The sequence below is a fragment of the Tinamus guttatus genome, unplaced genomic scaffold (genome assembly GCF_059628265.1).
Source record: "Tinamus guttatus ecotype Peru unplaced genomic scaffold, ASM5962826v1 Tinamus_guttatus_pri_ptg000472l, whole genome shotgun sequence".
NCBI lineage: Eukaryota > Metazoa > Chordata > Aves > Tinamiformes > Tinamidae > Tinamus > Tinamus guttatus.
Window position 1 is genome coordinate 1,901,062 of NW_028289006.1, and position 16,356 is coordinate 1,917,417.

The 16,356-nt window shown below is 44.0% G+C and overlaps 1 protein-coding gene across 1 annotated transcript in view; it reads left to right on the top strand.

Moving 5' to 3' along the window:
• The first annotated feature begins 3,527 nt into the window (after nt 1-3,527).
• GRIN2B (glutamate ionotropic receptor NMDA type subunit 2B) overlaps nt 3,528-16,356 on the top strand; it is a 238,537-nt gene continuing 225,708 nt past the window's right edge. The window contains exon 1 of the mRNA XM_088532849.1: nt 3,528-3,552. The gene's annotated coding sequence lies outside the window, so the exon portion shown is untranslated. The remainder of the gene's footprint in view (nt 3,553-16,356) is intronic.

Sequence of the window (16,356 nt, forward strand, 5' to 3'; positions counted from 1 at the left end):
GCAGCTCCACATCCCTCTTGTACTGTGGGGCCCAGAACTGGACACAATACTCCAGATGTGACCTCGCCAGGGCTGAGTAGAGGGGCAGGATCACCTCCCTCGACCTGCTGGAGACGCTCTTCTTAATGCACCCCAGGATCCCATTGGCCTTCTTGGCCACGAGGGCACACTGCTGCCTCATGGTCAACTTGTCATCCACCATGACACCCAGGTCTTTCTCTGCGGAGGTGCTCTCTAGAAGGTTGGTCCCCAGCCTGTACTGGTGTCTGGAGTTATTCCTCCCTAAGAGCAGGACCTTGCACTTGTCTTTGTTGAATTTCATAAGATTTCTCACTGCCCATTTATCCAGTCTGTCCAGGTCCCTCTGGATGGCAGCGCAACCCTCTGGGCTATCAGATACTTCTCCCAGTTTGGTATCACCAGCAAACTTGCTGAGGGAGCACTCTGTGCCTTCATCCAGGTCACTGATGAATAAATTGAACAGGACTGGACCAAAGACAGACCCCTGGGGGACACCGCTAACCACAGGCCTCCAACTAGACTCTGCACCACTGATCACCACCCTCTGAGCTCTGCCGTCCAGCCAATTCCTAATCCACCTCACTATCCACTCATCTATCCCACACTTCCAGAGCTTGCCCAAGAGGATGTTGTGAGGGACGGTGTCAAAAGCCTTGGTGAAGTCGAGATAGATGACATCCACCCCTCTCCATTTATCCAGCTAGTCATTCCATCATAGAAGGCTAATTCTAGAGAAAAAGAATGAAGACCTCGTAATTACTTTTTTTTGGCATCCAGCTCCTGTTTTTTTCAATGTCTGTCATTGGTTCTACCATATTTTACTTATATTCCTAAACCTCTTTGACCATTAATTCTCACAATGCCCCATTTGTAAGATCTGCCTCTCTAGTACAAATGGAAAGGCTGTCAGATTGGAGAATAAGGGACTTCCACCCAGTCCCAGGGTGAGGCAAGTTTCTGATTCAAGTTCCTTGTTTTTGTCTACTACATCTGCTAGACCTACTACATCTGCTAGACCACAACCTTCATCCCACCCCTTCCTACATGTGTATCTCCTTTCTTTCTTCTACTTATATACCACAGTAAGTGTGAAACACTCCTCCAGTGTCAATTTAGCCATATAAGAACAACTTTCTTGCTTTTCTCTCTCAACTAATCGCTTTGTTAAATATTTCAGCTGAAAGTGCATCTTCAAAGCCTACGCTTTTGAATTTTTCTCTTCCTCTGCAATTATTTACCCCTCAAAAATGGTTTTATTTAGCTACAGTATGTACATTCAATATGAAAACGTGTTTGACTTTTTTAGAATAGTTATTACTGGATACCTCCAGATTACATGATGAACATGAAGTCAGTCAGTCTTGCTAAGCATGTAGGTAGTGTAATAGTCAAAGGTCACTTCAATACCTCTCACAAGCATCCAGCTCCTCATGTCACAATCTTTGAGGGTACAGAGTAAAATTGTATTGAAATTTGAAGGTGAGAGTTGTCAAGTCTTTGTCTACCTTTTGAAGTTCCTTTAGCTCTTACATGTGCGCCATAAGATGTCATAAACCCTAGTCCCACCATGATTTATAGTACAGATCCTCTGCTTGGGATTATACCCGAAAGGTAAGATGGTGAGGCAGTAGGAAGACTTATGTTGTGCTAAGGTCATTGAAGAGCAATGCTGTTTACTTATCAGGATGCAGGAGCACAGTAAAAAAGCAAATCCCAGGTTTGGAGAATTTGCCTTCAAAATTCAAAGCAGTTTTAAAACCTGCTCATTTAAGCTTGATCTGAAACTTGCTGGAACTGTAATTTAGATCCGATTTCAGGCAGTGTGAGCTGCTTTTGCTGAATGGGTTTCAGCCTCCTGCAGAACAGGCTTTGTAATGAGGTTGATCGAAACATGGCAGACATTTTATCTCAGCATAGCTGCTTCTATATCAGTTTAACCAAGCTAAACATATTTTTGGAATTTTGAGCAAGAATTCGCTTGTACTGCCCTGATACTGAAGAGCATACTTCAGTATGGTTTTATGTATGGTTTGTCTCAAGCACATTGTTCTCTCTAAGGTTTGTTTGCTATGCAGTCTTCATCAAGAGCCAGCAATGGACTGCATGTGCTATTCTCAGTAATATATTTGTACAATGTATGTTGACTTTATACTACACCTATGTCAATTTCTACACTTCTGTGCACTTTGAAGTGTTTTAACTAACAAAGCAGTAAGGTTACTATCATATAAGATGTTAGGACTTTCCAGTTAGGGAAAGGGATGTCTGTCTGAAATATGAGAGATCTAGGAGAATCATAAAAGGTCATTAGGAGGTCAGTAATCATTAGGAAATGACTATTTTCTTCTACTATCAAAAGTAGGAGTGCTCAGTAAAATTATCTGGCAGGAGGTTCAAAATAAACAGAAAAAGAGACCTTGTTCTACATGGTGCATGTTTAAACTCTGGTATTCACAGAATGAGGTGGAGGGCAAAATTATAAACCTTTCTAAAAACAGTTTGACACATTTATGGGAAAAAAAGGCCATTAAGATCTATTAAACACACAGATGCAGATGTGATCTTTGGCTCAATAAATTTCTCAGTCATGAAGAGTTGGATGCTCGGAGCGTATATTGGGAGAAATATCACTGCATATTTGCACTGTCTTCCCCTAAGCCTCTGCTGTTTCCTGTTGCAATCCTAGTACTGGGCTGTGGTGGTCCTTTCAGTCCTGTCCCACACATAGGCTCTGCTGGTCTTAACTTTCAGCATATGCAAACAGATTGTTTGGAGTCGCACTAGACACTGGTGTTTACCTTGCCTGGTAGAGAGGTTTTTAGCTGTCTGCTCAGGAGAGTTGTTCCCAGGTATGATCCAGGGACAACAAAATCTCTATAGTTAGGGCAGTCAGTAAGAATTTGAAAGAAATACCTTTATTAATTACCTTTAATAAATGTTGATGTTATGAGTCATAGGGGGTTGTTGGAGACTGGGGAGAATGGGATGAAATCCTGATTCTTAGTGGAATCCCATGAGGGAATTAGGTATTCAAGTTACATGATATATCCAGTATTAATATCCGAGCAACATCCTGGACAAAGGTCTTTCCTGAAACTTGGATATCTGCTAGAAGAACCATGTTCTGGCATCTTTTTTACTGGATGAAGCTGAGAGAGAACTTCTGGCAGCCGAGCTTTAGAAAAAGTCTGGTTTTCTTTAATTGCTGTGTGCCTCTCTCTAAGCTTAGCAATTCTATTTTTAATATATGGAATGTACCAAATACACTATATCTTTAATTCTATCTTAGACACCTTGTCTGCTTTTAGAAGTGCCTTGGGGGAGAGTTCAACCCTAGAAACCTCATTCCTAAGGGAACGTTTAGCTGTGAGCCACTATGCTCCAGTTGTCCTGGGACCGATTCAAGGTCCCACATTTCACTCTCTGGGCTGGTGTGAGAGCTGGCGACACAAGACGTCAGTCTGGAAAAGCTGTTTCCCAGCAACAAAGTCTACCCAGACTATCCTTAGCAGTGGGTTGAATTTCGGAACCGTAAGACTCTTCCATGAATTTACAAAACCAGGCCAAGTAAAGTCTGGGAATTATGTCGGAGACAAGTTTTAGAGAGAATGAATGAGGGAGGTGAAGAATACACTTCTTTCCTGCTTTTGATTCTGTGTTCTTTTTTTTTTTTTTGTCCTTTTTTGTTTTTGTTTTTCCGGACCAGCAAAACCGTCTTCCTTGAAGTTAGTAAAGCATTTGCTTTGATATGGAGTTGCCACTGTGCATGTGGATGGGGATTAGGAGAGGAGAGATACAGTGTGAGGAGTGGCAGATCTTGTAATCAGTTACGATCTTCTTAATGTCTGTGCAGCTCAAGAGATGGAATATGTCATGGAAGTCATGAACACTTCATGACTCCTGATGACCTGAGCTTTGATTCACACTCACGAAGTGTCATGCGAATGCCAAGAGCTACATGCGCCGCATGCCTCAGCTCACTGCCTCTCTGTCTGAACTGTTTTCAGCTTTGATCTCTTTTGTCTTCCTCCATGTTTCCCACCAAAAGGGCAAATCTGCCCCTGACTCTAGCTAACAAGTGGCTGTGTCAGACATGATATCCAGCTGCCCTCTTCCTTCCCTTCTTCATGCAGTATATACTAAACAGATTCTCGTTATTGTTCTCTAGTAACTAAGCAACCACGAAATGTCAGCTTAGCCAAAATAAATAATAAAAGGGTTCATATATTTGCAATACATTTATTCTATACATGTATATTTAGCACTATATATAGTTGTATGATTGAGCATATTTGTATATGAGAAAATCTGATTAAATGTGATAATACTTCGCACTTGCACCTGTGGTCTTGAAGCTTTTTGTTCAAACATACCCATATACTTGTGACGGAGATATTAGCACCACCTCCAAATGACAGGTAAGTAAGCTGTGGTAGAAAGAAATAAAGTGACTTTTCGAGGTCACAGAAATTCCCAGAAGAAAATACAGGATCATCTTCTGAAAAAAAAAAAAAAAAAAAAAAAAAAGTGCATGAAAATCCAGTACCAGATCGCAAGCCTTTACCCCGTCACTATTTCCAGGATTGCAAATAGCAGGCTGTCTTTTCTCTGTGCATCTGCTCCTCTTTTCCTCCCTCATTGTGCTCACTCCTTGCATCTCTGTTCTGTTGCTCTCTAATTTTTCGCTATTGTTTCCCATTGACTCTGTCTCAACCCTCTGACTCTGTCTGGTCATGTTTTTTTGCTTTTACTTTAAGTCCTTTTGCTTCATATTATGCGGAAAATCTCGCTGTCAAGAATCGAATGTTCACGAAGGAGACAGAAGTGTTCTAAAACTTGATAGGAATAGAGGGAGAGTCCACCAGGGCATGCTCCTGTGGGGTCTCTCAAATTGCTGGAGGACACAGCCTCCTTTTATCCTAATTTCCTGTCTGAGGTAGGCCCTCTCCTTTTCCCCACCGGCTAAGGTACTCAGAAGTTACAGACTTCCTGGCCCGCCTAAGGTCTGTTGCTCCTTGATATGTTTCCCCTTCCTGGTCATACATTGCATGTCTAATTAAAGTGATTTTTGCCTCTCCTGGGTGGAAAAGCTAATATTCATTAGCTCATTATGTTTGTGCCTACTCTACTAGGTTTAAATCTAGGGTCACTTGTTGATAAGGAACTCTCTGTCCTCCTCCTGTGCTCCCCTGAGGTCAACTGCCCCCAATCGCACATGCATAGCACAGGCTTCATAGCCTCCCTGCCTCTACTCCCTTGTCCTGCTTGCTAAACAATGTGGAGTAGCTCCCTTATTGGTTTCTGTGTTCGACTCAATATGACCACATTTGCCTCTTAGACCTCTGGCTTCTTGCACTCCTTTCTTCGCTGCAAATTCTCCTTTCAACTCTCCAGCTCTCCTCTGGTCTGTGCTTCCTGCACCCTTTGCCTGTTTATATTCTCTGTAATGTTTATATTCTCGCTATATGTTTATATTCTGTTTATATTCTTGGCAACATGCAAAAAATGGTCACTTCAAATGAAAATGAGGACACCTGAGGGTGTCCTCAGGGCTGGGAGAGAACAGAGGCTGAAGGGTAAAGTTCTTAATCAAGCTGGAGGTGGAGAACTTCTTTTGATAAAAAAGGGAGGCACAAGGATTACTTGCAGTGGCAGGGAGAAAAGTAGCTGAATTTTCTTACTTTCTACAGCTCCTCTGCTGGAAAGGAAGATTTCTGGAATTTTCTCCCATGTGAAATGCCTCTATGCAAATACTTGCTATGAGCTAGGTTTGAGCCTTTGGTCTGACTGTACAGGAATAGTACTTTGGGACATCAGTCTCAACCCTTGAGGAATTTCATAATGTTAGAAATCCCTTTGGAGAGTCTTGGGCTGCTCTCAGAGGATGTGGCCAGAACGCCGTTGTGCGTTGTCAGTCCTGTGTTCCCATACTGGACTTTTCCCTTGGGCAATGCGTAACAGAGCAAGTCTCCCCTGTTAGGACCTGGGAATTCCCCGGGATCTGGCCATGTCCTGGTGCAAGAGGTTTTTTCTGGGTGCTGAGGTTTTTCCAGTGACTTAACTAAAATATAACTTGGATGCTGTCCAAGACTTGGGGCAAAAACTAAATGAGGCAAATAACAGATCTCAGTGGATTCCTGAGCACACCATTGGTTACCTAGAGAAGGATTCAGGCTGCTGAGGTTGAGGATTACTGCATTAGGCTGTTCAGCTCTAGCAACTGGTCTGAACTAGGGATCAAAAGCTGGAGAGTCCTGCTTTGTCATCTGCATCCCTGACCAGTAGCAAGACAAACAACCGTGTGCTCAGGGTCCTGAATTTTAGAAATGCAGTCAAGAGGTTTGCTCTAATGTTGCAACTACAAACAACGTATCCTGTGTCAATTGAATGGGCTTAGAGGAGGAGTGGGAGGAAAAGAACTGCAGCAGAGCTGGAGGCTAAAAGGGCAGGAAGAGCTACCTTAAGAATTACTATTTATATTTTCCTGACCTATGAGAGTACCACTCCCCTGCCTTAACTGAAAACACATATCAAAGGATGTGTGTCTTGAGTAGATCTTCTGTCACCCACACTCAGCCACAACAAGCAGGTCCATTGCATGCCAGTAAAGAAAACCAGGTTAGATTTTCAGCTGGCTGCAGAAACCAAAGTCGCCATCATCCTTCCAGGGCTTCAGCCAGAGCAGATGAACTGCCAGCATAAGGCTGATGAGAGTCAGTGGGAGAACCTTTAGGAGCTGCAGTCACTCCAGCAGGGCAAAATCTCACTGCCTCAGAACTCCCCTGCCTCCCTCAAGGTGTTGTGGTCTCTTTTCCATTAGCAGTAGACACTGAGAGAGCAGTTTGCACTCCCATCAAATTAGGCGAATGACAACAAATGTTGATCTTTGGAGTTTCTATGAGTGAACTGAGCAGGATGAGGGCACTGTCTCTCCTGTGGTCATCCTGACTATCTAGCCCTGGCACACATAAATCAGAGTCAGCTCACAGTCAAAGCCTGGCTGCAGCTCAGGGCAGCACCATGCAAGGACTGGTCCCAAGAAATGTTAAGGGGTAGCAGTAGCCAGAGCTATTGAGTAGCTCTAGGGCCATGAGCCATATCACACCACTTGCCTTGCAAACAGTTCTTGACCCATTTTAACTGCTAGGAAATACTGAGTCAGCTGACCTGTAGGAGCAGAGGATCAAGATGGATGTAGAAATATTTCCTTTCCAGAGCAAAGGCAAGGCAGATGAGCCTTGTCCTTGACTTGGGCAGTCAAGCTGGGTCACTTGATGATGTTAAATTGCTCAAAAAGAGAAGAAATTGCTTTTAACAATATTCCTACAGTAATTTCTCTTTTGCCTTGTACAGGGGAAGATTCCGAGCAGCTGGTGTTGTAGCTCCATCTACCAGGAAGCAACGAGTCAAGCTCCACTGTCAGTCACAGATGGTGTAATTAATTCTTCTAGGTAGTGTAATTAGTCCATCCTATCAGCAGCATATTTTCTCAGTCAAAATTATACTAAAGCTAATAATACATATAAAAAAAACAGAAAACAAAAAGGAAACCCAAAAAAGGGGAAGCAATAATGGGAGGAGAAAGGATTAGAACAAAATTTACCAGTGTATAATTTTTTCTTGTTGTACATTTCCTCTTCCCTTCAGCTTCAAACACAATTCAGAACAACTGGTGAATGTAGTGAGCAGAATGAATACAAATTGGCTTACTTTAAATAGCAGCATGTAGGACTTAGCCAAAGTCTGCTTTCAGATGCTGAGGCAAGATAAGACATGGATCCTGCAACAAACTCTGTGTGGGTATTGTGTCAGGCTGGGCTTCTGCCCTGTGTCCAGCTTGCAACTCTGGGGTGTGAAGGCAATAAGGTGCGTGTGCTGCCAGGTGTGCACTGTTCTTTGGAGTCTCAGAGATGCTGTCTTTGGGCAGGACCTGCTTAAAGGACTGTGTGAAAAACCTATGTATAACTCTCCTGCAATACGGTGTGGGGGCGTCATGTGTCTTTGATCCAGAGCAGGGAAAAGTTGCCCAGAAGCGGTGGTCACAGATTTGGGAGTTGCAATTATAAGCAGGGGAAGGTCTGAGTTATCTTGAAATACAGTCCAGGAAAGAGATATCTGCTCTTTCTTCTGGTCACTGTGGTGGACTGTAACCCATAAGACCCTTGCAGTCTTACCTCCCTTTCAGCTCAGTAGCTAATGCAAAGCAGCCTTCTCAAGTGAATTTTGGTTTGCGGGAACAAATAACTGCCCCAAGATGTAACTAGTATGGGAGTTTCCTTTGAACTCGGAATTGAGATTTGACCCCAGAGGTGGGACAAGGAGAAACTGCTGTGGGAAACCTTCCTTTCCTGTGACCTGAATTGCTTCTTCAGAGAGCTTCAGTAGGCACATCGAAAAAACGATGACTGAACTGAGCAAGATGGAAGGGAATCCTGTGGGGATCTGCAACGAGTTCAGGCCAGAGCCATGTTACAACCATGCATCCCTGAGCTGAGTTTGACCTCTCAGCTTGCCCAAAGCATGTCATGGACTTGATGTACCCATATTGGGAGACAGGCTGGAGGGTTGCTGGCAGAGGGAAGAGTATGGTGTCAGTGGTGGGGGTGCCGTAGTGCAGACACCCCACACCAGGGTGTGAAGGACAGGCTGGGAAGGACATTTGTGAGCAGGGCGTCTCTGGCTCTTTGTGGCGGGAGGGAGGCCAATAAGCGTGCTTGCGAAGAAAGCTGGTGCTGAGAACATGAAGCTATTTTTGGCCATAAAGAAGAAGATTGAAAGCAGACTGCACAAGTCAGACTGGGTAATGAGAGACTTCTGCATATGGCTGATCTCTGATATCACTCCTGTATGTGAGTATGGGCTATCACTCCTGTATGCCCACTCCAAGGTTGGGCAGGCTTAGGAAGGTACTGCCATGGCTGTGGCTCTAACATGGAGATAAGCACGTGTTGGCTTGAAGCATCTTCTGCTCCTCTGTTCCTGTTGCAGGATAGCCCAGTGAGCCAGAAGCCCCTTGGCTTCTGCATGTCTCAGCCTTACTGCTGACCCTCCTACCACAAAAGGAGAGGGGGAGCTGACTGAGACCCTGAGAGCAGCAGAGAGCCTGTTTCCTTGGAGATAGAGTTATCTCTTTCTAAGAGTGGATTTAGCCCAGATGGGAAAAAAAAAAAAAGTGCTGAGTGGGAACAAAGTCCTTTTTTTAGAGCTTGAGGAGGCATATCTTTCCCTAGTACTGACCCCTGAGTCTCTGAGAGCATCCTCTTCTCTGGGAAGAGGTGATGGGTCACCCTAACTCTTTGCCCTGCTCCTGAGCCAGCCACCATCAGCAAGGTCTGTGGCAATGTTGTGGTGGGGGAAAGGGTACAGGGCTCTAGCCCCTGAGGTGGTTTTTTAACCTGGGGAGCATTTGGTCTCACTTGCTCTGTTCATCCCAGAAGCTTTAGTTTAGTCAACTGAAAATTAGCTATGGTGTTGCTTAATTGCACGATGTGTATTGCAAAGACTACCTCATTTTGACCCTTTGACTGAGTGCTTTTTGCCATGTGATAACCAGCACAATAGAGACCTATCTGTGGTAAGCTTATGCACAGCAAATGACAATGATTTTTGGTCACAGCCAAGCTGTCATGGAGTTTCTGACATGCTGATCGAAGTGTAGGAGTTCTGGGGGAGCCTGTGGGTCCACAGCCTGTCTGAAGGTAGAGCTGGATGTGTCCCTTATCCTGTGAGAGATGGTTGTAGTTTCCCAGGAATGCTGAAGTATAAAAGGGACCTGCTACGTGCAAACTTGTCTTTGTTCTTAAGAAACTCAAGTAGCTTTGGGCACCACATCTGCCCCTTAAGCTCCCTGACAATTTAGTTTCTCTCTTTCTCATATCACTTTGCTTCAACGTCTCTCCGAACACCCCCCTATCCATCCTTCTCCCTTGTTGCTAGGTGAAAAACTCACAGCAACAGCAATGGAAGCTGACTCATGGACCATACATAGGAAGTGGAGGAATTAAGTATTGCCTAGTGCCCAAAGTGAGCCACTGTCAGGCCCTGACTGTGCAGTCACGTGTGATTGCCCTGAGCAGCCTCACTTGGGACCCCTGCCTATACACCCATGTACCCTCTGCCTGCGAGGGCGAGATAACCTTAGTGCCCATCCTGAGCTGTGCTGTGAGTAGGTCTGTGCTCTGTTCTGCTGTGGCTGGCTGCCTGACTGGACTTCAAAGACTGACCAAAGTGACCTGACTGGTCACTTTAACCAAAGTTAAACGATGACCAGTGGACTGATGCTGTTACCATCACTAGGCCTGCTCTGCTCATCTGGCTCAGAAGCTGTGGGACTGCACTCTTGTCAGTGAGAACACAGCCCTGCCTGTTGTTCTGTCACCCTTGGCTTCTGGCCTACCTTTCCTGGAGGAGCAGCCTGATCCTGCTGTTTCCTGACAACCTACTGGGAACTAGAGGTCTCTGGAGATGCTTAGCTCTAGGTCTGCTGGTCTTAGAAATCTCCCCAAAATACCACTATTTTCTTTCCTTCATGGTAAGTGTGTTTTCAGGCAGTATCAGAAGGAGCATTAATACTTCTTGAATTTTCCTTTCCTTGCTGGGTTTCCCAGTCTAAGCCAATGCAGGTATGCATGTCTGTGAAGATGATGTGGCTCTAAGGAGTAGGTTGCTTAGCTTCTTTCTGGATTTCTGGAGACCAAAGACTCAGTAAAACCATGATGATTTTTTTTTTTTTTGGCAGTCTGTGCCTATTCTCAATTGCAGTCCTCTTTCTTTAATGATCTTTCTGCAGCAACATGAATGAGATCCCACCTTGGACCACATTTCTTACAAGAGGATAGTGAAAGACTTCTCACTCACCCTATGACAGCGAGTACCATGGAGTACAAGGAACCATGGTGCTAAGTATTTCAAGAAGAAATGCTTAAGGCAAAGTGATTTTCTTTCTTTTTTTTTTTTTTTTAATTTTATTTCGGAGATTAAACTATGTCATGTCTTGTAGTATCCATGGTGATCCTCATTCACATTGCTGAAAGTAGAACTGATCATCAGTTAGGGTAGTAAGGCAGTTTTTCTCACTGATATATAATGGAAGATACTTAGGGTGCTGGATCTGTCCAGGTTTTATGTTTGTCTAGAGGGCTAGTGTGACAGTTAACTACCAGCTCTAGACTGTGAGCCTGCTACACAGTGGTTGTTTGAGAGGATGCAGGGGCCATTGCTGCTCTCCTTTTCTTTTTCTGATCTTGTCTTTACTAAGGGTACTTCAAATTCATGCTCTTTAAAACCTTCCTAAAGTGCAGGACCAAAGGCTTGATTTGGAGGCAAGTTAATTTGGCAGAGTAATTGTTTGAGCTCTTCCCAGGTCTGTGAGAGGAGAAACCCATTTATATATGTAATTTTCTTGGCTTTATGATGGCTGCTCATTGCTGTCAATGAGCAGTCAAATGCTTTTTGTAAGCCTGCTCAAGATTATTGTGATAAGATAGGGACAGGAACTGGTTACAGCCTGGTGAAGCAGCCTGGGCTGAACTCAGTTCTTCTACTTCGGTGCAAATCTGACTTCTTCACAGTTTTCTGGACTTCGGAGTTCTTTCCCCAGCTCTGGGAAGTGTGAGGCTAAAGTATATGGGCTCATATTGTGTTGTGGCTAGAGTGGAGTTTTGGGAGTAAGACCCGAGGGCAAATTAATTGGAAAAGACTATCAGCATATTGCAGAATTCTCCACTTCCATGTGTACACTTCTTCTCCTACTGGAGTCAGTGGGATCCCATATATTTACCGAGTACAGGCTCAAAAATGTTGGACTAGACTTCGAATATTGTCATTTGTGTAGATACAAACAGAATTTGTCCCTTGCTATGAAAAGGGACTTTAATTTGGTTCTTCCATGAGATTCAGTAAGGTGATGTATTCACATTTTGCATGAATTAACTGAAGTCTTTCCTCCTTCTCTTATTTTAGTGTGATATTTTGAAAGAGCAGATAATTTTAATCTTTCAATAGCTTTTTATTAAAAGAGAATGGAAATGGAAACCACATCTTTCTTAAGTGAACGTTATCTCTATGGTAGTTCTAGCGATTCAGATCTGTGTCAGTGCCAGCTTATTGCGGTCTATTTTCTCCTCAGTGAGCATCTGCTTAACAGTTCAGTGCAGATACAGATAGATAGGAACATTCCAGCACACACCTAACTCTACCCTGGGGCATGACAGAAATTACTCAGGGCAGTTATTAATTTTTTTACCTGGAAGACTTGGGTCAAGGCAAAGGTTTTGTAAATCAAACAGGTTAAGAAAGATCTTGGAATTACCGAAAACAAGGATCATTCTTCCCCTACCTCGGTTATCTCCCTTCATTTGTTTTTTATAGTGGCAGTATTTAGAACAAGTCACATAAATTTTTAAATCTTAGTATGCTTTACCCTGGTCTACTGATCATAGGTCTTGTAATGTAACCTAACTGCTGTGACCCATTATGACAAGTTACAAAGCAATAGACCAGGAAATTTCCCCCCATTCATGATCCCCAGTACTTCTTTCTCCCTGCTGGCTACAGGATTATAGTTATTTTTTTTTAAGTATTATTCACTCTCAGACCAAAAAATGGATCTTAATATCAGCTGGAAAATAAGTGCAAGATTGAAAGCTAGGTGCCTTTGTCTGTGTTTATGGAATTGTTTAAGAAATGCCACTTTGGCTAAGCAGAGCATGGAAACAGATGTAATTATCCATGCTATCTAGACTGGAAAGAGGAGTGCTGCGAGGGAGGAGGAGGAGGAAGGCATCCTGCTCCAAGAAAGTCAAGGCAGTTTCCCACAGAGAAAGAGCTGTCCATGCTGCTGAGTGGTGCCCAGTCAGCCATAGACTCATGGAACAAAATGAGGCCAAAGTTCTTTAAATGATAAACTACAAAACAGGTATTTGAGAAGACTTCTGTGTTTTCCCCCTTATGCTTCTAAAAAATGTAATATGCTTTTGAAATGTCCCTTCATGAACAGGACTTGTCCAAACAGTGCTCCTGGAAGGAGAAGAATCTGCTTGGATGGCTCCTGCTGGGATGTACCACTGAAGGGAACTCCTAAGTCACTGGGCACAGTTGCACCCCTGATGGACACTGCCTTACACAGATACCCAGGCAGGTAACTACTGGAGGGCACACTGTTACATGCATATGCATTACTATGCTCACCTACAGAGGTGTTTGCAGAGCTGGAGAGTGAATACTTGGTGGGGAAATGGGCATGGGTCCAAAGCAAATGGGCACTCTTGCAGTCTTAACTATAAATAAATTGTTAAATAAAGTGTTCAGACTTTTGCACAGCAAAACATACGGTGAATTACGCTCAGGTGTCTCTAATGCGCTTCAGATACAAATTTTCAAAGCCATTTTCAGGATTCCAATCACTGTTTCATGATCTATATTCAATGAATGGAGCTGATCATTCTCTTCCAGGAGAGGGCATTTGCGGCAACACAGCAGCGCACTCGCCAGAAGAAGGTCTGGCTACTGGAGCGGCATGACAAGGCATGGGAAGATCACATGGGTGACCTTAGATCTGTTTTTTGCAGCACTGAAGGCAGCCAGGCCAAGACTTTCTGCTGTCTTTTTTTAAAGCCTTATTTTACTTCGTCTGTAGTTTTTCTTCCAATCCTTGTCGCAGCAGCGGGAAGCAAGAGGGAGTTTATTCAGGTTTCAGAGCTCCCCATCCTCCCCGCTTAGTCAGCTGTATCTCTTCCTGTCAGACAAGCAAGGTACCTGTGCCACCGCACCAGTGCTAGTGCAGTACTGACCTTGGGGGATCCTTCCACATCACTCTTCTCTGGGCTGGGGGAACCGGCTTTAGCACTGCTTGTGCTGTTAGGTTCCTCTCTCCTGTAGAGACATGGGAGTCTTGGAAAGAGAGATGCCATTTGTCCCTCCCGCTTCTCAGCTGAATGCGATAAAATTGTCTGCAAGAGCCGTGAGGTTAGAAATCGCTCTGGAGAGGGGAAGAAGTGATGTGAGAAGGAGGGGCTGCCAACAGCAGAGAAGGAGTCCCTTGAGCGTATGCTTAGGGCATAGAGATCCCTTTGGGAGTCCCTTTGGCAGGTTCTCCTACTCATTCTGAAAGAAGCTTTGAGGGGTGAAAGTCATTTATCCTACAAAACCCTTAGCACTCTCCTCAGACTGACTCCTACCAGGAGTAGGAGGGCCCTGATGAAGAATGGTGCAGTGGGAGGCTCCCAGGGGAGCCATGCAGTTACGTGGAAACGCGGCCTCTGAGCATCCTTGGCTGAGACTCCTGCTCCCTTACACAGAGAAAAGTCTTTTTAGCTACTCACGTCTCCGTGACCTTGCTTTGACACAAAGTGAATACAAAGCAAGGAGCAGCTTAGTGTTCAGAAGTCTAGCTAGCTAACTACAGCTGTCTTAGATCACCCTTCTGCAAGATCTACAGATTGCAAGGCAGCCATGGGGGTGGGGGAGAGGATTTAGTCAGCTGATGAGCCTGGCTTCTCTTTTAAGAAAGCGGATTTATTGGTATTAAACATGTCTCTCTTAATGTGGGTGATTTAAAATGGAAATTGCCTTTGAAAGGGGATTTCCTATTAACTAGCTGGGAAGGAAAAATAGGATAATACCATCATCCCTATACAGGGCCCATAGATGAGACGCTGGAACAGAATGATCTAGTTAACTATTTTTTCTCCAGAAATTACTGCTACTCTGTGAGGGTGGGATAAGCCTTGTCCAGAATGCCCCTTGAGAGATTATTGCATTGATGCAATTTCTAAAAAGCTATTTTTATTAAAAAAAAAAAAAGAAAGAAATTTTCCTGGGTTCTTTAGGGTTCAGTAAAACCTGCCTAAATATGGATCTTCAGAGGGCAGGTCAGAAATGTACCAAACTCTTCCATATGTCATTTATGAGGCCACATGACAGCACACTGGTGGAAGACTGGACTGTGAATCACATTTGGTATCATATGGTTATGCCAATCAAAACTTGGATTAATTAATGATTTCAATAAAACAAAAGCCTTGTCTACACCCAAGTTTGCAAAAGTTTAATCCAGGTTGGCCCAGTTATCAATTTAATTAAGTCTGTGCAACCTGCATATGTGGAAGAATCAGCACATGTAATCTGAATTCTTTCAGTCCACTCTGTTTAAAACACACCTGTACAAAAGGATGTCTGTGTACCTGCTGGAGTCGCAGGCAGAGATACCTACGCTAGATCTGAGCAGACCAAATCTAGAATCCGTATTAGCAGTGTACTGCATTTGACTTGCGTAATGGCAAGGCAATGCCAAATTAGCATGATTACATGATACAATTATGCGCTATGTCATGGATCAGTGTGGATAGGATCCTGGAAGGTCTGTTTGAGATGCATACAGACTGCGGTACCAAAATTGCACTTCTAAACTACACAGTATGCAGGGTTGTGAATAAACAGTGTACTGTGATTCTCTGTGTGGATTCTCCTTAAATGTGCTAAAGCAAGTTATCCTGGGTGCTGTGGCACCCCTTTGATTGTTCTTGAGAACCGTGTCAGATTGGAGAGCCCTGTCTCTGTTCACTGTAATCTTCCCTGCTCACCTCATGTCTGTCAGTCATGACAGATACCACAAAATGTTACAGCAGCTTATATAAAGTATCTCCCAGTATCTGCTTGCCTGCAGCCCTGCCTAGAGTTGCTTTTCCACCTGTTAGTACAAGGGCAAAGGAGACATGATGTCTCTTTCCAGTAACACTCTGGTGGATGAACCTGGGGTGTAGAAGAGGCCAGTGAGTATGGGATGATGTGCAGAGGGACTGAATTTGGGAATCAAGACTCTTCTTCAAGTTCCTGAACTCATGCAACATGCTATGGAAAGAGGCAACCCCCTGATTGGTATGAAACACCTCTTTTCACCCTTATTTCCTTGTTTGCCTCCTGGGTCATGCAGAAGCTGCTCTGTGCTTCTGTCTTCTGGTCTCACTACGGAGTAACATTCATAGTAGGGATTGACTTTTGCTACATACGACATGATGTGAAGCAAAACACAAGTAATGACAAGAGAAGACTGTTCTGGCATGGCTGTCCAGAAAAGTTCTTTTAAAATCACACTTGACCTTGAACAATGCAGATCCTAACAAAGAACCTCCTGCGTTTGGGCAGTCAACTTGCCCAACTGCTTGGATGATTCCAGGCCCAGCAGGGATCATCCCTGTAAAAAAGTCTGCCAAAAGGCCCTTCAGCTCCCTGGTCTGCTTTAGGACTCCACCCATACCAGAAAGATGTTTCTAGCATGCACATTCCTGAGCCCAGTCCTCTTTAGGAGGTAGATTTAGACACAATCATCTGAGGCAG